At 41.5% G+C, this 23,776-nt stretch overlaps 1 protein-coding gene, 1 long non-coding RNA gene and 1 other non-coding gene across 3 annotated transcripts in view; all 3 read left to right on the top strand.

The window, feature by feature from the left end:
* The window catches only part of JAZF1 (JAZF zinc finger 1), a 356,426-nt gene that overhangs the window by 57,654 nt on the left and 274,996 nt on the right, over window positions 1–23,776 (top strand). The window lies entirely within an intron of this gene.
* LOC129523638 (uncharacterized) overlaps window positions 1–23,776 on the top strand; it is an 80,341-nt gene extending 56,565 nt beyond the window's left edge. Inside the window, exon 3 of the long non-coding RNA XR_010134630.1 lies at window positions 1–23,776. This exon is cut by the window's left edge and continues 44,008 nt beyond it. This is a non-coding gene — a long non-coding RNA (uncharacterized lncRNA).
* LOC115935554 (U6 spliceosomal RNA) lies at window positions 5,102–5,208 on the top strand. The gene has a single exon (XR_004071162.1). It is a non-coding gene; the product is annotated as a U6 spliceosomal RNA (small nuclear RNA).

The following is a 23,776-nucleotide window of genomic DNA, read 5'->3' as shown; positions in this document are numbered from 1 at the left end:
GCTTTGCTGGTTGAACTGAGATCTGAAGAAGATGAGACTTACTTCGATGAAGGGGTGAGTGGTAGGGATTGAGGTGCTGGGGGTGGTCATGATTCGGAATACAGGGAGGAACATTTCTCAAGAGCAAACTGCATGTGCACAGGCCCTGAGACAGAAAGCAACTTAACATGGAAGCAATGAAGAAAAGGGCAGTGTGGCTAGAGGAGAGAGGGAGGATGGGGCATGCAGGGTGACGTAGCTGGAAAGTCTCCTGGGAAGGCTGGGGGAGTTGGAAAAAACTTCCCAGGGAGGTGACATCTTTGTCTTTAAGGATAAATAGAACTGATTGCTGCTGGTAGAGAAGAGGGAGAGGCATCTTTAGATAGGATATCAGCATCTTGGTGTGTTCAGGAAATAATGAGAGTTTCATCGAGGCTGAAATGTCACTTATGTGAAGGAACCATCATTCCAGTTAATGGAATTTTATACTTCTCTGCGTTCTAGCTAACTAGAGGCTCACTAGATTTTCCAAATTGGGATGTATCTCCCTATAACTATGGAGGGGCTCATTACATAGAGAATGAATGAATGAACACATGAGTGCTGCGTCCCTGCTTGAGTGGTGTTGGTTGGTGTTCCGGGATTGCCCTAACCTTACAAACAATGATACGTTAATATTTCATCTGTTCAGGTCTGGTGGATTGATGGAAGGCAGGCCGCATTGACATCTCAGGCCCAGCTGGTTCCTCAGCCACTGTTTTCTCCTCCTTCACAGATCTGGGCCTGGAGAATCCCTTAAATCCTGCTTGGTGCCCCAGCCTCACCCTAGTTGCTTGAACCAATTTCAACTCAAGCCAGGAGGCGCCCAAAAGAGCTCCAGCCCTGTGGTCTGGGTCAGCAGTTACTGTTAGGCTGACCTGGGTCATGGTGGCTGGGTTCTGGAAAACAAGGTTCAGATGTTCACATAAGCTGAGCTACAGAGCATGTTCCAGACATGGTAGGAGCCTGGATTGGGTGGAAGATGCCCGTCCTATTTGCAGGGGAGGAAGGGGAGGAAAAACTGAAACATGAGTTTGGGAGCGCATTAGAGAAGACTCTGGCAGCTGTATCACTGATGGCAGGACTTGTATGTATTTGGTTTTGGCTCAGACATGAATTCTTACTTCTTTCCCCCAAGAAACTAAAATCAGATAGAAGATTTAAAATTGGAGCTTAGAATGGTATGTTTCTCCTGCTTTTAACAATTCATTTAAACAGAAATAAACAAGGCCACTTGCTGGCTGCTGCTAGGTAGAAAGTCTCTATACTTCAAAGATTTTCATAAATGCAAGGAATATTCTTTGATCTTGAAAACTTTTCTTTTTATGTGAACATTGGCACCAAACTATCCTCTAGGTGTGATGGCAGCTTGGGAGAGAACTTTTGTCAGCTTCCAAGATTATGGGATTCGGCTAAACCAAAAGACTGGGACATTGAAGGATGATTATAAACTGCGGGTGCAGATTTATTGTGAATAATGGGAAAGCTGTGTAAAACAACACCTGAAGGGTGTCTAACTTGGTCAACATGGACTTCATAATCTATGCCCAATTAAGTGCTATCACTTTTTCTAGGCCCCACAGAGAAATGTACAAACATATGAGACATTCTTATCTACATTGGTCACGTGTATGCAACTATGCCTCTGTTAAATTTGACTTTCACTATTAGGGGATCCAGGAAACAGTATTGAGCACCAGTTGTCATTTCAGTGAGCACAGGGGTGGGATGAAAATAGGATCACACATTTCCCCCTTGAGTGTCATACGAATAGTGGAGAGGAAATCACATGGATACAGAAATGGAGCTCGTGTTAAAAATCTTATAGCAGGATATACCATGCTACATCTCACAGCTTTATAGATGATTCCTGGACTCTACCAGCCTGTTTCAAATTGAATGTCTCATATGATTACTCTTACTTTGCGCTTGTAAATCCTTTTAATTGTAGTCCCATTCTACCTCTAGCTGAGGGTAACAGCTATCTCCCTTAGAGAGCTCTCTAGCTTCCAGCAGGGGCATCTCACTGGCCAGAGGGGAAGGTAAAGCATTGATATGGCACAATAAGGGAACCTCCGGATTTTTTTTTCCTTTTCTTTTTCTTTCTTTTTTTTTTTTTTTTTCGAGACAGTCTCCCTCTGTTGTGCGGTAGTGCGATCTCGGCTCACTGCAATTTCTGCCTCCCAGATTCAAAGGGTTCTTCAGCCTCAGCCTCCTGAGTAGCTGAGATTACAGGCATGTGCCACCATGCTTGGCTAATATTTGTATTTTTAGTGGAGATGGGGTTTAGCCATGTTGGCCAGGCTGGTCTTGAACTCCTGACCTCAGGTGATCCACCCGCCTTGGCCTCCCAAAGTGCTGGGATTACAGGTGTGAGCCACCATGCCCAGTGGAACCCCTGGATTTCAAGGCGTGGGGGTAATATCTGGGCCTAGGGTAAGATTCTGGTAAGTATCTGGGCTTAGGGTTTAGTTTATTAGCATTGTCTAGGTCCCAAGCAAATGCACGGAGTGGAGGATTGAAAAGAGAGTAGCAGGGTAGAGCTGAGCAAATCTCCCACTTGGGGTGGCTTCCCAGCTTAGTTAGGCCTCATGTGGGGAGAAGCTCCAAATAATTCATCAGACAGCTTGAGAGTCCCTGCATGAATTCCAGAGTTAAATGAAAATCCCAGCTACTCGGGAGGCTGAGGCAGGAGAATCACTTGAACCCGGGAGGTGGAGGTTGTGGTGAGCCAAGATCGCGCCATTGCACTCCAGCCTGGCAAAAGAGTGAGACTCTGTCTCAAAAAAAAAAAAAAAAAAAGAACTGTGTGTGGCTAGTGGTTCAGACATCTTCCTTCCTCTACCCCTAGGGACAAAGGGAAGGATGCCTGCTAGACTTCCTTCATATTTCTATTCACTTCTTTTTAGCATTTGATATTACAATTTAGCTTCTCTGTGTCTCAGATTCCTCAAGCAATAATATGGGTTTGATGAACAAGGGTCAGAAGTTTCCTTTGGCTGTAGTGTTCAGTGATCATGGCGTTCTAGGGAGTGCAAAGAAGAGAATAAGCATCCAATCCTCTAAGACCTTTACTCTAATTAGGGAGTTTCATTAAACCCCTGAAAAGCTTAATAAAAAAAAAAACACCAAACAAATGAAAACCATAAGTACTTTTACAAGACAAGATAAGCGCTGTTGCAAGACAGGAATTAATGGCCCCTGATGTGGGCTTGGGTACCTACGAGAGTCTTTGTGGAGGTTGGAGGGGTTGGATTGCATATTTTAGGATGGCAGGGTTAGAGGGAACAGAAAAGACTACATCTGTCTTGCTGACTGCTGGATCTAACACATGGTAGGGGCTTGTTAGGCATCATTGAATGTATCAGTACAGTAGAATATAACTGTTGATACAGATATATGTATAGGTAATGTTTACAGTTATGTAGGGGACTAGTGGGGTAAGGTGCAGGAGAAAACAGGTTAAGACAAGATTAAGCAAGAGTTTTTATCAGTTAATTGATATGTCCCAAATGCCCAGAATAGCATCTGGCATGTAGTGGGCATTCAGTAAATATCTGTTGAGTTAATGAAATGATTAATGGCATAATTTGGGGCTGTCATGTAAGTAGTAGGGGGAAGCATGGAAGGTTTTTGAGAAAGTACCATTTAGGAAAGGTCCATGGCAGCCATGTGGACAAGCCGATTGTAAATGGAGGAATAAAGAAGCAAATTAAGAGATTATGTCATAAAGTGGGCACAGGGTCATGAGGAGCGTCTGAAATAGATGAGTGGCATTGGAAACAAGAAGGACGGGCAGGATGGAGACATCACAAAAACAGACTTCCTGAATGGTTATAGTAGGTGTCAAGGGAAGGTTGAGTCAGAAGATGCCTGCAGTCTGAGGTGCTAAGGAGTCCAGATAAGTTGGAAAATGATCATATGATTGGCATAGAGGAAACAAAGTAGGGTTTTGTTGGAGGGGAGGGGCAGCGGGTATTAATGATTAGTTTTAGATACTTAGATATGATATAAGGGCAAATCATCTCCATTAGGCACTTACTTGCAAGCCAAAAAAAAGGTTGAAATTCAGGAGCGTCCTCCCAGGGCTGGAGATCAGGTTTGTGAGTGATGGTCTGCAGGTTGCCATGGGAAGCAGGAGCTTCTTGAGGGTGGGAGTGGGTAGGGAGACTGGGGGCTGCCTGGGGAGCAGCATGGCCACTGCCTCTTGGTTCACAGAGCTGTTGGCTTCCAGTTCAACTGTTTCTTTTAACAGCACAGAGGTCTTAGGAGCCATACTTTGTTCATGTCTAGGGAGCTTTCATTCCAAGGGATTCTCCCTGCTCTCTTCCCCAGCATTGCCTTTATTTATTATGTAGGGGCATTTTATTGTCATAGCTATTTATCTGGTAAGATATCTGCTGTGTGAAAGTTTTATAATTTGTGTCTAATGAATGAGCATCCTCTGCAGGAACAGATCCCTCTGCTGTTTTTGGAGGATATGCTGCTCATGACTCTGTGTGTGTGTGTGTGTGTGTGTTGTGTGTGTGTGTGTGTGTGTGTAAAACTCTTAGAAATAGATCTCCAACAACTAATCTTACAACCTCAAATGACAGAGTAATGTGTACATTATGGATTGAATAAAAACTTGAAGAATGTTAATATGGAAAATTAGAATTAGTAATGAAATACAAAGTCATTTGCCATAGAATACTGTAGCTTTCACATTTTTACTTTAAAAATTCCAGTTTACGAGAAATTTTCAAATAGAAATAATTGGGAACGTTAGATCCTTGTTAAAAAATACTCTTTTTTTTTCTTTTGAGACAGAGTCTCACTTTGTTGCCCTGGTGCAATCTTGGCCCACTGCAACCTCTGCCTCTCGGGTTCAAGTGATTCTCCTGTCTCAGCCTCCTGAGTAGCTGGGACTACAGGCACCCACCACCACACCCGGCTAATTTTTGTATTTTTAGTAGAGGCGGGGCTTCACCATATTGGCCAGGCTGGTCTTGAACTCCTGACCTTGTGATCCACCCGCCTCGGCCTCCCAAAGTGCTGGCATTACAGGTGTGAGCCACCACGCCTGGCCAGAAACATTCTTTTTGTGCTCCTCTTGGCAGCACATATGCAAAACCAGGAAAGACACAGAGAAGATTAGCATGGCCCTTATGCAAGGATGACACACACATTTATGAAGCATTTTATATTTTTATCCTTATGAAACACTCAAAGAAACGTCATTTACCACTTTTCCAGCTGCGGTGGACCAGACATTTTCAGATTTGCCTGTTTTCCCTGTCCTATTTTTGTTGTAATTTTTTTTTAATACCGCACTTACTGGTGTTCATATAAAATAAACTTGAGTAAACCAGAATTCTGTGAGTTTTGCCAGACTTTAATTGTGTTGTATTGCTTGCTTTTTAAACAAATTAATAGTGAAAAATAATTTAGCGACCTCCCAGTTGTAAACTTCTAAATAGCAGTTTGTGTCTGTATATCTCTTCAAGTCAAGCATCTGCTCAAAAGATATTGTTGATGATGTGATAAATGCAGTTTCATGAAACTTGGCAGTTCCCATAAATAATTGAATAACATAGGTTGTATTTACCTCTGTAGTGTCTAGACTAGAGAATTAGAATCACGAGTTTATAAAAATCTAGGTTGCTGTCTACACACAAATAGAATAGTATTTAAAATTGTGTTTTCCATGGGATAATGATGAAATTTTTATTGGGCCAAGTGGGTAGCTATCTGGAGAAAGGTGAGGTTGGTTTCATATCTCATACCATTCAGATAAACTCCAACCTGATCAATTAATTTTATATGATGACCAGTGTCATATTCAACAGAGTTATGACAAAGAAAGAAAGGAAGGAGAAATCAGAAAGGCAATTCAGCAAATGTCTAGTCTACCTCAGTTGGAAAAAAGTGAAAAATGATATTTTTAAGAAGGATTTCAATATACAAATATATATTTGTATCTGCATAAAATGCTGAGAAACTGGAAGACATTCCTTTATAACCTTGAAGTAAGAAGGACTTTTTAACTGTGACTCAGAATCCAGCAGCCATTAAAAAAAATGATAAATTTGACTAAATTCAAATAAAGTATTTTTACCTGATTAAAAAAATGCCATAAGCAAATTCAAATGACAATCAGAGAAGAAACTATTTGCAGTGGACAGTTAACCTCCATATAAAGAGTTTCTACAAATGAATAAGAAAATGACTTTCTTATTCATTGAAGGCCAAGGCAGGTGGATCATCTGAGGTCAGGATTCGAGACCAGTCTGGACAACATGGTGAAACCCTGTCTCTACTAAAAATGCAAAAATTAGCTGGGTGTGGTGGTGCATGTCTGTAATCCCAGCTACTTGGGAGGCTGAGGCAGGAGAATCGCTTGAACCTGGGAGGCGGAGGTTGCAGTGAGCTGAGATCACGCCACTGCATTCCAGCTTGGGCAACAGAGCGAGACTCTGTCTCAAAAGAAAAAAGAAAAAGAAAATGACTTGTAATACCAATAGCCTAGGCAAAGGATATGAACAGATTATCCTCAGAATAAGAAAAACATTGTCTTGGCCGGGTGCGGTGTTTCACGCCTGTAATCCCAGCACTTTGGGAGGCTGAGGCAGGTGGATCACGAGGTCAGGAGTTCGAATTCGAGACCAGCCTGGCCAACATGGTGAAACCCTGTCTCTACTAAAGATACAAAAAATTAGCTGGGCGTAGTGGCACGTGCCTGTATCCCAGCTACTCAGAGGCTGAGGCAGGAGAATTGCTTGAACCGGGGAGGTGGAGGTTGCAGTGAGCCAAGATCGCACCATTGCACTCCAGCCTGGGTGAAAGGGCGAGACTCTGTCTCAGAAAAAAAGAGAGAGAGAAAGAAATACATTGTTTTCAAACCTACCAAAAGATCTTCAGCCTTACACATAATAAGAGAATCACAAACTTAAACTGTGCTGAAGTAGCACTTTTAACTTTATCAGATTGGCAAAAATTCTACAGTGTGACACTTAGAAATTGTTGACCAGTTGTGGAAACATCAGCACTGTACTTCTGAGAGTACAGAATGGCATAACCCTCATGAAGGCCAGTTCGGCCAGTTTTCATCTATCGAGATTACAAATACAATTACCCTTTGACCCAGCAGTCTGGCTCTGGCAATTACTCCTGCAGATACATCTGAATACATATGCGGTGACCTATAGAGTAGGTGTCTCATTAGACCATTGTTTATAATAGAAAAGACTGGAAGCAATTCAAGTATCCACTGGTGAAAGACTGGTTAAATAAACTATGATCCACCTTTACAATGGAATATTGTGCAGCATTTTAAAGAGAGCATGGAAACTCTTCATACGTTGATATGGAAAGACCTCCAAGATATGTTATTAAATGGAAAAAAAAACCCACCAAAGTATAGAACCATATATAGTATGCTCCCTTTGATGTAGAAAGGAGACAAAATATGAGTCTATAGTCATATCTGCTTGAATCCACATGAAGAAACATTGAAAGGATAAACAAAAGGAGTTCAATAAAAGTGGTTACTTTTAGTGGGTGGGTGGGGGATAGCATGGATAAGGATGTGTGAGCAGGAAGAGGCAGGGGGCAATACTCTTCATTGTGTACTCTGTTGTATTATTTTTATATTTGAAGCCTGTAAAGTATTACCTATTCAAAACAAAAAATAAGTTACATGTCTTTACAGTTGTATTTCAGTGCCAATTCAACATATGTCCAAGGGCCAGAAATACCTTCCCAGAGCTTTTATCATTTCTTGTTGGTACTGTTGCCTACAGCCTCCTAAGTGGGTCTTGTATTAGCTGTAGTGGTTTATCTACAGTTGTGCTGTCCGTTGTGGTAGTCACTGGCCACATCTGGCTTTTGAGCACTTGAAATGTGGCTAGTCTAAATTGAGATGTGCTGCACTGTGCCTGATTTAGAAGACTTAGTATGAAAAAAAGAATGTAAGCTATCTCATTTATAATTTTAAAACTCTTGATTACATGGTGAAAGATAGTAGTTTGTGTTTGAGGGGTTAAACCATATTATTAAATTAATTTCACTTGTCTTTTCTTACCTTAAATGTGGCTGCTAGGAAATTTAAAATTACATATGTGGCTTGGCCCTGTGGTTGGCATTTTACTTCTTTTGTGCAGCCCTGATGTAGCCTTCTATCCACAGTCAGCATGTCTGCCAGAATTACTTAAAAACAACAACAGAACCTACATGTGTCATTTCACTGCTTTAAAACCTCTCGCCTCCTACATGCCTAAAGAGACCCTTTGTAAATAGTCTCTGAGATCCTTCCTTTACCCATTCCCCACTTCCCTGCACATACAAACGCTGCTTCTCTTTACTCCCTGGACTGCAGGCCTCTTGATAAATTTGAGTCTCTGAACACACTGTTCTTTCTGTTTGGAATGTCCTTTCGCCCCCATTTTGTTGCCCAGAAAATTCCTACTCATCTATAAGCCCCGTTCACGTGGCCCCTTTTTTGATGAGGCATCCCTAGTTCCCCTGTCCCATTTTCTTATAGCAGCTAGTAGACCTCTATGTTCTCACACTCATCCTCAGTACCACGGTTGTCCCCTGAAAGGTGTTGTCTCCCTCACCAGACTGGGAGCACCTCAAGGGCAGAACCCATGTCATGTTCCTTTTTGTATTTCCAGACCTGAAACTGCCAGTAAATAAACCCTAAAAGTAGAAAGAAAAAAAAAAACCTAAAAAGAAGTTGGTTGTATTTGGTTGAGAGTACACCATGCCCGGTTTGCCTTGATGATGCTTCTATGTCTAATCTGTATATTGAGGAAAGCAGGCTGCAACCTGTCAGCCTTCCTTGATTAAGAATAGGCCTCTTTGGAGTGTTCTAGCTTTGAACAAGCCAGCCTCCCTGCAAGCAGAAGATTACAAACTGCAGAGATGTCAGTAGCACCAAACCCGCAGTGAGTTCTAGTTTTCAGGGCTGTGTTCAGACTGGAAGATGGGAATTATCTGTGTTCTGTTCAGAGAGCAGAATTCTCCAGGCTGGCCAGGTGCCTGCGTTTGCAGAAGATAAAGGTAGCAGGTGGTTGCCAGAAGGTGAAAGCATCAGTGGAGCATGGCCAGCTCCAAGGAGGCGGTGAGCTGGAATAATGAAGTTCTCCACAGTCTGGTCTGTGGGATCTTACTTCGGTTACCAACTCCGTGGAAAGTTATTCTTGCTTGTTAATATTCCCATTGTCCTTCTCTTCTGTTGCGTTAAGCTTTTGTTCTAAAGAGAAATGAAGAATAATAAACAATACCCAAACTATGTGGAGTAAAGATTTTTGGAAGGAAAAATTAGAATTTTGCAAGAAACTTCTCTCTTTAGCAAAGTAAACTGAAAGGGCCTGTGTTTACCCTCCAAGATTTTAGAAGCATTATTGCCATTGTTCAGAATCTACTAATTTCATATATAGAGATCCGGATATTTTCATCAGGTAAAGCTTCCTGTGCAGCTCTCATAATCAGCTGGTTGAGGAGCTCTTTCTTTAGCAAAATTTTGAGAGCTAGTAGTGTAGTAGAAAGTACAGTACCTGCAGTGGCTAGAAAAACCAGTCTGAACCTAGGACTGTCACTACCTAGTGGTGTGGACTTTGCAAGCTACTTCACATCTTTAAGCCCTCATTATTGAGTAAAATGAGGCTTAAACACATCCTAAGTTATAGGCATTACAAGAGGTGAATGAATGCAGGGGCCTAGCACTGTGCCTGGTCCATAGTAGGTTTTGGTAAATAGGAGTTATAGCTCCGATATGAATACACATTTTCTTTTGCAGGTATCTGGTGTTGAATAACCAGGTGAGAATGCCCAAGGTCAGAGAGGAGTATGTCCTTTCATAGTGGGCAGACTGTGGTGAGTGAGTGCTCCTCAGCAGCAGGTTAGTTCTTCAGAGCCTCACCACCAGCCCAGGGAGAGAGGACAGGAGCAGCTGGGTAAAGGAGTCAGGACACGTGGGTTGGAGAACTGGCTTTGCCATTAGTTAGTCCCATGAGGATTCACTCTGCCTCCTTGGTCCTGTTTGTAAAACGAGGCTGGTGATCATTTCCATCTCTAAATACTATAGTCTGTCGCCATAAAGCAACAGAATTGGGCCCCCAGAAGTTACACTGCCTTGTTTGTAGGATACCGATTCACCAGGCCGGACTCTGAGAACGAACCTGGATGTTGCACAACAAGGCTGTGTCATCTCCGAATGCCCTGAACTGGAGGCGGGTTCCCATTTCCCCTTCGAGATTATGTCCAGAGGCGCAGGTCATCTTTCCAGGCTCCATTCCCCTTGTTCTGCTTTCATATTCTCCTGAGCTCGACCTGGTTCAATTTCTCCCTGGAGAGGCTCACTATTTTTTCTGGGGTTGAGATCTGATCCTCGTCATTCTTTTGACAAGAGATACAGAATCATCATTTTTAAGAGGAAGTTTATCAGCAGGCTGTTTTTAAAAGTGAGTTTTGTGCTTGATACAAATTTGTATGATGTTTGCTTTCTCTTAAGCACTCGAGGTCTGTACAGTCAGCCTTCTTTGCCTCATTTGCTCCCCTTCCTCCCCTGCCTCCCATCTTATTTGACTGCTAACCTGGGCAGGCCCACCATTCATTCTTGTTTGAGACAGATGAACACAGTACTTTGTATGCCTTATGACCAGATAATTCAAGCTGACAGTAATCAAGTTTGGGGCTAATTATCATTAAAAGGTAATTTCATTGCTGCCCGTAATTGATCTTATCTTAAACCAATTGTAGCATTTCTTTTGTCACATGATTTAAAAATTTAAAAAAAAAATGCTTTTGGCAATAAACTTTTGAAAACAGATTTTCTACACTCAGTTCTTTTTAAAACCAACTTTACAAACTTTAAATGTGCTCTTATTAATGTGGTGATATGTCTGCTTTGTAATATTGCATATTCAAAATAAAAAGAAAATGGAGACAGTTCATCACTGAAATGGATGTTACAAAATCAGCATCTGGTTTGAATAATGAGTCTTCTGGTCCAAGTTTTGCTTCAGTGAATGAAACTAATGAAACTGGCCTCCATTGTTATGTCAGTGACTTCACCTCCACTAACTTTTGGTTTCTTTCCGTTGCCAATTTGGAGGCCACTAAGGTTTCTTCAGAAAGTTCTTTCCTAGTGGTATTTGTTCTAAGTAACTCTGGGACAGCCAAGTATCTGTCACCAGCAGGGGAGAGGCAAAGACACCTCATGATCATAAAATCATAGGTATGGGACGTTTCAAGTATCCTTTGCCACCAGTCAAGCTCTGGAAACAAGAGCAAAGTGAAAAAACAGCTCTAGAGTTGGAACGATTAAAAATTAGATGTTGGTACAGCACCATAATACTACACAATTCTAGGTCAGGCATATAGACAGCTGTCCCAAGTCTTGTTTCTTCCTTGAACTCTGATGCTTGCAGAAATATGGTTGTACCTGGGAAATGATCACCCTGGCTGCAAGGCACAGAGCCACCCTACTTCTCCTGCTGGTAACACACACACACATGCACATGCATGCATGCTGCATGCACACACACACCCCTGGGACGTCTCCTGAAGGTAAATACACTGTTGTTGTTATTAGGTTTTCTGATCCATAGGTATCTATGCTAATAATAAGTAACAATATCCTCTAATACTTACAGAGCACTTTTTGATTCATCATTTGATTTGGCCTTCAGAAAACCACTTGAAGATGAATAGCATAGATTTTATTATCCGCCTTTTACTGAGGAACCTCCTCAAAGAAGCATTGTGACTTATTCAAAGACATAGCTATCATGTGATAGAAAGTGATGATATTTTATAAAGGCCTAGTTTTATATTTTACCATAAAACTGAAGGAAAATCCTTTATTGCATGTTCTTCCTCAATAAAAAGCTCACCAAATGAATTAACAAACAAACACATAAATAAAATGTAACAAAACCCTAATAAATAAAACAGAACCCTAAAGAGAAATGTCTTCAGTGGTCAGAAAGTAGAAACATGGAAGCAAATGAATATTTTCTGTTTGTTACTTCTGTGCCTATAACCAGATGTGGCAAGGATGCAGGCAAGCCTACGGTAGATTTGCAATAAGTATTTATTGAACTTAACTGGATTAGCATTACTTTGCTAAGTAGGAAAACAACAGACTATCCCTTTATCTATGAATACTTTGATACTCGGGTTGTATCAAGCATAAAATAGACCAAGATTTTCTATGAATTCCTTACTTTTCTTCAGCCAGATCTAGTTGTCTGCTGTAGCAGAGTCCTCAGAAAACTCTAAGCCAGAAAATCAGGGTCATTTGTCCATCTTGTTGACCAGATTGCAAGCATTTTCCCCCACCCTAGTTTTTAATTTTAAATGTATTAGCAGTGGTAGTTTTTACTGCTATCTTTACAAAAATAAGAGGCGAACAAAACTTTTGGATGGAATTAGAAGTCCCTCCCAGGCAAGGCTCCCGGGTTGCGAGTGTGATTTTAGGTGACTGAGATATCATGCTACCCTGTGGCCAGCCATGTGGGCACATCACCACGTCTTAGTCTTCAGGACACTGAGGCAGAAAGCACCGTCCCATTCACACCTTGGTAACTGAACTCTAACATCTCAGCCTGAGAATCCTAGATTTTTTGCTTATTTGTTTTTAAACTAACCTTTTCTTTTCTTTTCTTTCTTTCTCTCTCTCTCTTTTTTCTTTTTTTGATGGAGTCTCACTCTGTCGCCCAGGCTGGAGTGCAATGGCGTGATCTCCGCTCACTACAACCTCTGCCTCCCAGGTTCAAGTGATTCTCCTCCCGCAGCCTCCCAAGTAACTGAGATTACAGGCACACACCACCACACCCAGCTAATTTTTGTATTTTTATCAGAAATGGGGTTTCACTGTGTTGGCCAGGCTGGTCTCGAACTCCTGACCTCAGGTGATCTGCCCACCTTGGCCTCCCAAAGTGCTGGGATTACAGGTGTGAGCCACCATGCCCGGCCTAAACTTTCTAATTATAATTCTTTTCAGTTGATTCTTTTCCTCTTGACCAGTCTTCTTTTAAAATTTTAACTCTTCAGGAGTCAAATGAATGTTTTCCTTTTTATTGATAAATGTGTGTGACGTGCAACTGTTCCTTAAAAAAATATCTAGTGTAGTTTGTAATGTAACCTTTGCAGCTTCATTCTGAGTTCTTTTGTGACAACTTCTCGTTGGATACTACTACTCTTTTAAGTTCACTTAGGCTGTTTAGGATTCAAGTCTTCATATGCCCATCTCTTTTGGCTTGGCTGATTCTCTCTTCAGTTGTTGGCCTTGTTTGGCCTTCGGGAGATGAGGCAAGGTGAGTGCCCTCCATCCCCACAGTCTCTCATGGCTAATACTGAACAGGGGTTGGCAGAGTGGGTGATGGAAGGACCATTATTTAGCAGCCTGTTGACAGAGTTCGTCCCAGTTCAGCCATTCACTAGCTCTATTATCTAGGACTAGTTAATTTGTACAAACCTTAGTTTCCTTGTGTGTAAAATGAGTTAAGTAATAGCCATTTCACAGTGTTGAGGATGGATTGAGATGGTATAATTGGAAGTGCTTTACAGTATTCAGTGCTATTGTTATTACAGATGTTTTTTTCCTGGGCAGGTGGTTGATATACCTTGAGAGAGCGTTTATGGGTTATCAGATGAAATATGTAGGCATGTGGCGTATCGGTTACCTGAATAAGGAAAAGGATAGGCCAGTTTTTAAATTATTATTTTTTTAAATTTCAATTTTATTTTTCCCCGCTTTATTGAGGTATCACTGATGAATTTAAAGTGAATATATTTACCATATGCAACGTGATGTTTTGATATATGTCGACATTGTGGAATGATTACCAGAAACCAGCTAATTAACTGACCCATCACCTCACATAGTTACCTTTGTGTGTGTGGTGAAAACATTGAAGACCAGCCCTCTCACCAGCTTTCAGGTATATAAAACAGTATTGTTAACGATAGTTACTGTGCTGTTAATTACATCCCCAGAAGTATTCATCTTATAACTGGAAGTTTATATCCTTTAGCTAATGGCTTCCTATTCCTCCTCCAGCCATCCACCCCCAGACCCTGGCAACCACCATTCTAATTCTACCCTCTGTTTCTATGAGTTCGACTTTCTTAGTTCCCACATATAAGTGAGATCATACAGTACTTGTCTTTCTGTGTCTGACTTTTTCATTTAGAGTAATGCCCTCAAGATTCATTCATGTTATTGCAAATGGCAAAGTTTCCTTTTTTTATGACTGAATAATTTCCATTGTGTTTGAATACCACAATTTTTAAAATCTGTTTATCCATCGATGGACACTTAGGTTGTTTCCATGGCTTAGCTATTGAGAATAATGCGTCAGTGAACACGGGAGTGCAGGTATCTCTTTGAGATACTGATTTTTTGTTCTTTGGGCATCTATCCAGAAGTGGGGTTGCTGGATCACACAGTAGTTCTGTTTTTAATATTTTGAGGCACCTTCGTACTGTTTTTTCCATAGTGGCTATACCAGTTTACATTCCTGCCAGCAGTGCACAAGGGTTTCATTTTCTCCACAGAGGACAGGCCCTCCTTGATCAGGCTGCCTCATGGGATGATCAGATCCATAAGAAACTGAGCAAGTGAATGTTAGAGGAGCAGAGAGAACTGGCAGGGAAGAGTAAAGACAACATGAGTTGTTTTGATTATAGAGAGACAAGCTTGGAAACCAAGGGCAGGGGCTATCCTGCCACCAAAATGTAATAATAAGAGCACCATGACGAGGCTCCTCATTTGAAACTAGGATGCCAGTGACCTTGGGGACTGAATGAATTTGGCATTGCTGGAAAGGTAAGCATGAAGAGAGGTTGGAAGGTTAATCCAATCGGGGCATTAACTGGACCTGGATATGACTGTCTGGGCTAGGAAAAAGTAATGCCAAGTCCAGTGCCTGGCAGAGCAAGGGCTGAGGAAATACTTGTTGAGTGAATCAGTGGGTACAATAAAGATAGTGCAGAGAAGCAGTTGCAGAATTGAGGTTGTATTGTCACACTGCCATCTGGAAAAGCCTGTTCTCTGAAGAAGAGAGTTACTGCATCCCACCCCCCAGGTCTGATCAGTGGGCGTCTGGGACCTGGGAGCTCATTGTTTTAGCCCTGATGGAGCAAATGCCTTCTGAGCTCAGGGAAGTGAGGCGTGCCTGGGTGTGGTGCTGGATCTAAGCCTTTACGCTTATGTCTCTGGTTTCATTTGTAGGCCACCATTTATTTTACTTTTAATAAGTCATCTCTGTGAAAATGCTTTAGGTCCATCGTAGGGTCTGTAAAGTGGAACTCCGTATGCATTCTCTGGCAGTAAACTACATTAGATATGTGTGTCTAACAACGGAAGTGGTGTCTCTGTGTATTCTTTCCTTTGAACCACTATTGAATGGCATTTTGTTCTGATAATGTTGTAACCTGTGAGGTCCTTATGTCCTCATTTTGTGTATGTGCCTTGGGTTGACTACGTTCACTTAATTTTGCCTTGTTTCTGTTGGTCTGCCATGGTGGCCTCTGGCTTAGATAGCTACAGTGTAATTTTTGGCTTGAGAAGTTGAAGCCCATGGAGACACTAGATTCCTATATTCCTGGCTGTTTCATGCTGTATGTCATGAAACACATCTCCAGTTTAGGTTTCATCAATTTGGAGGGAGAAGCTCAGTGAGTACAGGTACTGAGAACATTCTCAGTGCCCCAAAGCACTTTAGTAAAGTACATCTGATACCAAGGTGTTCCTGGTTGTATTCTCCACAGGTGACTTGCCTCAGCTACTATATGGGCTCACATTTCTGTAGTAGGTCATGGTTTTTGAAATACACAAAAGTGCTTCAAGAGACTGGTTGTAAAACTCTGCCCATGATGAGAAATACCTTCAAGATACTTCACTCACTAAGTGCTGGAAACGTACTCTAGTGGGATGTTTGTGGATTGGTTGGTGTTTGAGGGACAAATATAAAGCACACCTGTAAAACTGGGAGAATCAGGTGGCAGATTAATTCGATGTTGGCAGCTTGAGTCATCAAAATTTAGATGCTTCTGCTGCAATTAGGAATTTGTAGTCACTTTGTTTCCTCTTCCAGAAATAAAGAACCGAGGTATAATTTACATAATTTTCCTGAACTCAAAATCTGTGAGGAACCAAGGCAGTCCTGTAACTAACTCTCAGATTCCTCCAGTTCCAGCCTTGTGCTAGCCCACTAGACCATGGGGCCTGCATGGAAGATGAAAGTGTAAAAGTCTGAACCTGTGTTTCCTAAGTCAGTGGAATGCTGTGTCTCTTGCTTATATATATAGTACAGTATTTCATATCGGGGTGCATGGTGCTCACAGCTGAAAGGAGTATTTATATGCAGCCTTCAGAGGTATGCTTGGTATGAAAACCGTAAGTGATCTGCCTCACTGGTTTGTTTAAAATTCTCAAGCATATTGCTATCCTAACATAGCTTTTATTCACTGCATCTCCTTTGCAGTGGAGGGAAATGACCATATGGTGAATGAAAAATATACTGGACTTGATCCCCATAGCAAGAAAGGCCTATAATGTTTATGTTAGAAGGTGATCCTGTGTTTCTTCTGCTTGGCAGAAGGCTTGGATGTATAATGAGGTATTAACACGTGTCAGATCCTGTGTCTCCCTAGAACTCGGTGTTGTCTTGTAACACTTGAGTTCTATTTATTGAAATGATGACATGTGGTAATTGGGACGTTGCTGCTCAGCAAGCCAGGTGCATGTCTGCGTCAGAGGTTGTTGGGAGAGTGGCTGTTGGAACATTAACTCCAGATTTCCTGACTTGTGTGTGATGAAAATATCAACCCCAATGTGGAGTTAAACCAATACCAAAAGCAAGTGAAAAGAAAAACCATTGCTCTTCGGAAGGAAAAATGCCACATCAACAATACTAGGGGATTTATTTGTAATCCTTTGGTCTGATATGGATTCATTTATTTTCTCTAGTTTTACTATCATAAATAAAGCATTTTAAACGCTGAAATAACCTGTAAGACAGCATTCACAGTGAAGGTTATTCTTGTTACCTACTGAAAACCTCCACGTGTGCTTGGATTGGATCCTAGCAGAACCGATCGTGAGCTTGCCAGTGTGTCATCCTTAAAACAGTTTCCCATGCTACCTCATTTTTCTTGGGAATATGTTGTTACTCCTGGAAGAGAGTCCAAATGCAAAATAGCTTTTTGTTTGTTTGGTTTACTTTTAATGAAGAAAGAAGCCACGGTTGATGAGGATGAGATGCTGTGTGCTCATCGAGTCACTTTGATAAAGTGAGAAATGAAAGCTTTTTCTGTAGCCGCTTGTATAATTCTTTCTGGTAGACTCTTCCTCTTGCGTCTGTGGTAACACAGACTCAATGCAATGAGGTGGGAGGAGCAAGTCAAGCTTGGTATGTTGCTGACAGGCAAAATCTTACAATTAAGCTGATTAAGTCTTAAATCGGTCAGTTTCCCACTTTGATATTAGGGTATTTAACAGGATATAATTTTATAAGTTGCTTCTTTCTAAAGGAGCCTTAGGGTGTGACGAAGGAAATCCTTTTGTCAAACTAAAAGGTGAACTCAGTGCAACTGCCTTCCTATCAACTCTGCGCATTCCTGAAATAGGGCAGGCGTTGCTGCTGGGCTCAGGTGTCCCAAGGTGCAGTTTTATCCACTCGAAAACCGTTATGTGTTCAGCTCAATTAGATTAATTACCTTCCTCACCAGGATTCACAATGCTTTGCAGTTTATCTGCGGTAACTAAATGTTAGTTTTGTAAGTAAAAGGTACTGTTATTGACCTCGAAAGGGCTATAGTTCCTTTGAACTTACAGAGAAGAGTTCCAAACAACTATTTCTAACCAAGATGGAATATGGGTCAGCAAAATTGTCTTCAGGTAGAGTTTTCTACTTGCCAAGAGACTTTGGCATTTAGAGGAGAGTTCTTGTTTGTTTTTTTAACTCTGTATCATTTCTGTTTGGTGTCTCTAAAAAAAAATCTGGGCATGTCATAACCTAACATGCAGTTTTCTGTATCTCCTAGAGTTACTAGCATATTTTAAATACTCTTGGTTTCCAGATGAAGATCTCTGAGCTGAACCCAAGCTATTGTCTATTGAGAGGTCACACAGAAATCCACCTCGGGTGAGACATGGTTGTTTCATGAGGGCTAAGCAAAAGTCAAGGGCAGAGTCTTCTACCCTGAGCTGCCTCAGGTTAAGTGGTATACTATTTCTGATGCACAGTAAAGAAAGAATAGGCACTGTTTGCACTCTTCGGTGATGACGTTTAATCTTTTAATCTCCCCTTATTCTTCCCCATGGGAAGACAAAAATGGGAAGATTCAGATAATTATTTATAGGGTTGGACATTGAGTGGGTCTGCGAACCTAATACTTTCCAGAATCCTAGTGTTGTAGGAATTCTCAGTTACCAACCTTGGTACTGAAATAAGTAAAGTAGGAGGGAGGTGGGGAATCACAGGTCAAGCATGAATAAGGCCACATCTGGCAGAACTGGGACATATCTTCAATACAACAGTGATAATAGTAACACTATCCACATGTTTATCTAAGTGACAAATTATTAAGTAGTTACATTTACATTCCTTATTTTGTGGGCTTCTTATGTAACTCAGACATGTAAGGGCAGGTTGTTAAATCCTATTTGTTTATTCAGTAAATATTTATTGAGTGCCTAGTATTTGCCAGGCTCTGTCCTAGGTACAAAGGATACAATTGGGAACAAAACAATAAAGAAATCCTGTTTTTGTGGAATTTATGTGTTAGCTGTAGGGAGACAGACCACAAATAAATGAAGTGAGTGAAACAAAAGTTATGTTGGGAAATGAAACTGCCATGGAGAAAAGTAAGATAAGGAAAGTGGAGAGGGGGAGTGTGGGGTTGTCACAGTACTACCTAGGGTGGCCGGGGAGTCGCCCCAGGGAGAAGACATTTGAGTAATGACCTGCGGGAAGTGGGAAGGTGGCCAGCTGGGAGAACAGCATTCCAAGTAGACGGAACAGCTCGGACTGGGGCCCTGAGGTGGGAGCCTGCCCGGTGTGCTGGAGGAACTGCAGGGAGGCCAGTGGGGCTGGAGTGAGTGAGAAAGAGGGCAGGGGGAGATAAGGTCGTGGTGGGCACCCACGTAGGCCAGTTTGCGCTTGAGGCATTTACTCTCTGGGAGATGGGGAGCCAGTGGCCCTTGAGAAGAGGAGGACAGGATGGATGAATGGGTACTTTAATAGTGTGACTCTGGCTGCAGTGTCTCGAGTAGACTGGAGGGGACAAGGGTGGAAGCAGGGAGACTGATTAAGAGGGGATTGCAATAGTCCAGTAACAAGATAACCAGTGGTCCTGGTCCAGGTGGTAGTTGTGAAGGTGGTGGGAAGTGGTAGAGTTCTGGGTAGATTTTAGAGATAAGGTCAACAGGTTTGGTTTAGGTATGAGAGAAAGAAAGAAACCAAGGATGACTCCAGAGTGGTTGACCTGAACAACTGGAAGGATTTGGTTGGCATTCACTAAGATGAGGGTGACTGGCTGGAGGAAGTTTTGGAGGAAGATGGAAATCAGGATCTCTGATTTGGCCAGGTTAAGTTTGCGATGCCTATTGGATGCCAAATGATAATCTTCAGTGGGCAATTAAAAAAATATATTTTAGAGATGGATCTCGCTCTGCTTCCCATGCTGGAGTGCAGTGGCTTTTCAGAGGCGCAATCATAGTACACTACAGCCTCAAACCCCTGGCATCAAGCGATCCTCCCACCTCAGCCACCTAAGTAGCCAGAACTGTAGGTGAATACCACCATGCCCAGCATCCAGTGGGCAATTTTTGATATTCACTTCTGGAGTTCAGGAGAGAGGTCAGGACTGAAGATAGGCATTTGGGAATGGTGGGCATTAAAACAATAGACTGGATGAGATCCGGGAACCAGTAAAGGAGACCAAGAAGGAGGGACCACCGAGGTGGAAGGAAAAGCCAGGAGGGAGTGACCTGGAAGCCAAGGCAGAGTGTTCCAAAGAGAAGGGACTGGTCATCCCTAGCAAGTGTTGCCACTGGGGCAAAAATGGTTACATCAATTGGTCATAAGCTGAGGCCCAAGATGGGTGACTCACCAAGGGCTGTGGCTGGGGAAAAGCTGGGTTAGGGCTCAAGGTCAAGTTCACTTTCTCTCTGCCATGAGAGTCCTCTGGCTGTGCTTGACCTTTGAGTGCTGTTTTACGTCATCGTGTTCTTTTGCATTGGAGGTGGTATTGTGTTTGTACTAGTTCTGATATTTTAGCAGCAGTATCTTATGATTTTGTTTTTCAGTATGTATGAAAATTTTGATTTCTCATATTTTTATATAACTATGGAGTGTATGCTCATTATAAAAAAATTAGAAAAACAGAGAAGCAAAGGAAAGACAAAGCTGTTGACTGTAGTTAAACCACTCAGAACCTACCATGTTTACAAATCAGTATATGTTCTTTCAGACTTTTTTTCAACCACATATGCAGACATTTTTTTTTCAAAAAATGAATTTGTGCTAAATATTATATACCCCTTTTCACCAACTATGTATAATAAGTATACATTGTTGTATTTTTTTCTCAAATAGTGCCTGGATATTTATGATATGGTTTGCAAGGTCATGGTGATAAGAAATAACCTAGGGATTGCCAATGAAAACAAGCCCAGAAATCAGAGAGTGATACTTATGGGAATCGTTTCTATTCACTGAGCCTTAAGCATGCGCTGGGCGCTATCGCCAGGCATTTTATTCACAATATGTCTTTTAATTCTCACAATTGTCCTCTGAGGTGTAGCTGTTACTGTTTCCACTTTTGTAGCAAATGCCCTAAGAGATAAAGACATTTGCTTGTGGTTACCTTGCAGCAAATGTTGGAGCAGGGATGGATTTGGTCCATCTCTTATCTCTTTGTGTGTTTCAGATTTGAGCCCAGGCTAAGCTGTCCCTCCAGCTGCCTGCCTCTGCATTGTCCCTCGGGGGTGCTGGGCAATCAGGGTGGTGGCACAGGCTGGGAGGGGTTGTTGGTGCCCTGCCTCCCACCCAGGGTGGCACCACTCCCCAGTTCTGCCACTGAGACATGCCTGATGAGGCACCATTTATTCCTATGTGGTTCATAAGACAACGTGTAGAAAATTAGCATTTTATCCCTCTAGCTGTATTCTGTTAAAAATACATCTAAAAGCATCCCATGCCGTATTGATCCCTTTTGAGCTAAGAAAAAAAAATGGCATTTCCCTCAAGCAGTTAAATTGTATTTATTTTTTTTGTTTGTTTGTTTTTGTTTTTTTTTTTTTACAGATTCTCAAGTACACCAAGCACACACTTAAAATGGGCTTACATTTTATTTTATTTTATTTTTGAAACTGAGTTTTGCTCTATCACCCAGACTGGAGTGCAGCGGCAGGATCACAGCTCACTGCAGCCTCAACCTCCTGGGCTCAAGCAATCCTCCCTCCACAGCCTCCCAAGTAGCTGGGACTACAGGCGTGCATTACCATGCCAGGCTTTTTTTTTTTTTAATGTAGAAATGAGTCTCATTATGCTGTCCAGTCTGGTCTCAAACTTCTGGCCTCAAGCAGTCCTCCTACCTCAACCTCTCAAAGTGCTAGAATTACAGGCATGAGCCACCATGACTGGCCAAAACTGTAAATGTGTCAGAATCTTCTGTGATTCCCTTTCAGCCCTTCTTGGGCACCCTAGTCTTCTTAGATATTCTTACAGTAGAATCAATATATAACACAATATATGTAATAATATATAACACATTGTATAACTGTGTGTCTGTGATAGAGGTGTGTTTAATATGTGGTATACAGCAAGAGCTAAAACATTGAAAAGCTGTAGTGGCAGAAATATCAGATTAATTGTGTTTGAAGTCACAGTTGTGGTATTATTTACAAAATTAATGTGGCACGATGAGGATAAAAACAGAGTTCCACTTGTATTTCCAATGCCTCTATTGTTATCTGGAATGCTGAAGGAATGCTTATGTCATTAAGTCACTAAATATGCTTCAAAGCAATTCTGAAAATGTAAACTTCATAAAAATCACTATGATATTTTTATCTTTTTAGGTGCTTAGATGACATGATCTATAAATAATTCCTATCACCAGCTCACTGTTAGATGGAGAATTTATTCTTTATCCAGAGTGGATGAGTGCTGCCTAAAGTTTTGTTTTGTTTTTTCCAGTTTTTAACCCAATACAAAATACAGTGTAGATGCACAGATGCCTCAAACCTATTTCTTGGTGGCCCCATGACCACTTACCACAGACTTGGTCCAGCTATTCTTTGGATTCTTCTTTTCCAGACACACCTTTGCTTCTCAGAATTTCAGCACATTTTTAAAGCAGTGCATATGGATGGTGGTCTTGTGATTCTGTTTTCTTTTCCTTTCTTATACTTCTTTAAGTTGGAGTCTAGAGTGATCAGAATGTGAAGGCACTTCTGTGATGGGTTAAGTTAAACTGAGCCATTTTGTAGGACACTAATCATGTTGCTCATAGAGCCTTAACTTAGAGGACTGTAAATTAAACTTGCAGAATCACGCTTAGCATTGAGAAGTTGTCTGAGATATAATTCCATCCATCTGAAAGTACCTCTTCCTGCTGGTAAATGGAGACCTCCTCATTTAATAGGGATTATATCTTGTTATTATTATATATATATGCTCTACCTGAACAATCAGTAGTTTGAAAAATAAAACTTTTTTGATTTGGATTTGCAGTGATTTACTTTATACAAGTTTTAGGCGAGCTCAGAGAGATGCTAATCTAAAACCCAGAGTTCATGTAAGGATTGTGGTTTATGAAAATGCTCTTATGTATTGGTTTAGTAATCCTGGTTTATAGTTTATTTTGAACTTGATTTATGAACAGAAGTATTACTCTCATTTATTAAGGCTGATGGGTTTCTCTCCCCACCCTCTCTTCAGAACTTTCTGCTTTGTCCTTTCTAATAAATTTGGGAGTGTGGAACACACTGTCCATGATTCTTCCTTCCAACATTAGATTTTAGACTAATTAACAGAAGAAAGCAAGCATCTTTCAAAAACTTGACTTTAAGTACTTGGGTATATATAATCAGGACCATTAAAAAGAACACGATGTTTAGTGCATCTCTCTTCTCTTAGTGAGCACAGAAACTTCTCTTGGCTGTTTCCAGTGTTGAGGCAGGCCAAGTATAGCTCCAAGCACTGAAATCTTGGAGACTAAAAGGCCATATCTTTTTGTAGGAAAGTGAGGACCCCTTCTTGTTCATCAGTTCTGTTTTTGTCACTGGTTAGCTTTTAAAAATATGTTTAAAAGGCCAGGCGCGGTGGCTCGTGCCTGTAATCCCAGCACTTTGGGAGACCGAGGCAGGCAGATCACCTGAGGTCGGGAGTTTGAGACCAGCCTGACCAACATGGAGAAACCCCGTCTGTATTAAAAATGTAAAATTAGCGCGGCATGGTGGTGCATGCCTGTCATCCCAGCTACTTGGGAGGCTGAGGCAGGAGAAATGCTTGAACCTGGGAGGCGGAGGTTGCGGTGAGTCGAGATCGCTCCATTGCACTCCAGCCTGGGCAACAAGAGCGAAACTCCGTCTCAAAAGAAAAAAAGAGTTAAAAGGCTGTTCCATCTTGCATACTCCTCTCCCCCATGTTGGTGAGATTCCAAAGTGTAGAAGTTTTAACTTTTCTAAGCTGGAATTTATTAGCTGTAAAAAAAAAAAAAAAGAAAAAAAAAGCTTTTTAGTCTTGCTGGAAGT

This window comes from Gorilla gorilla, chromosome 6 (genome assembly GCF_029281585.2).
Source record: "Gorilla gorilla gorilla isolate KB3781 chromosome 6, NHGRI_mGorGor1-v2.1_pri, whole genome shotgun sequence".
Classification (NCBI taxonomy): Eukaryota; Metazoa; Chordata; class Mammalia; order Primates; family Hominidae; genus Gorilla; species Gorilla gorilla.
The sequence above is the reverse complement of the archived record's forward strand: the minus strand, read 5'-3'. Positions and strand labels throughout refer to the sequence as shown.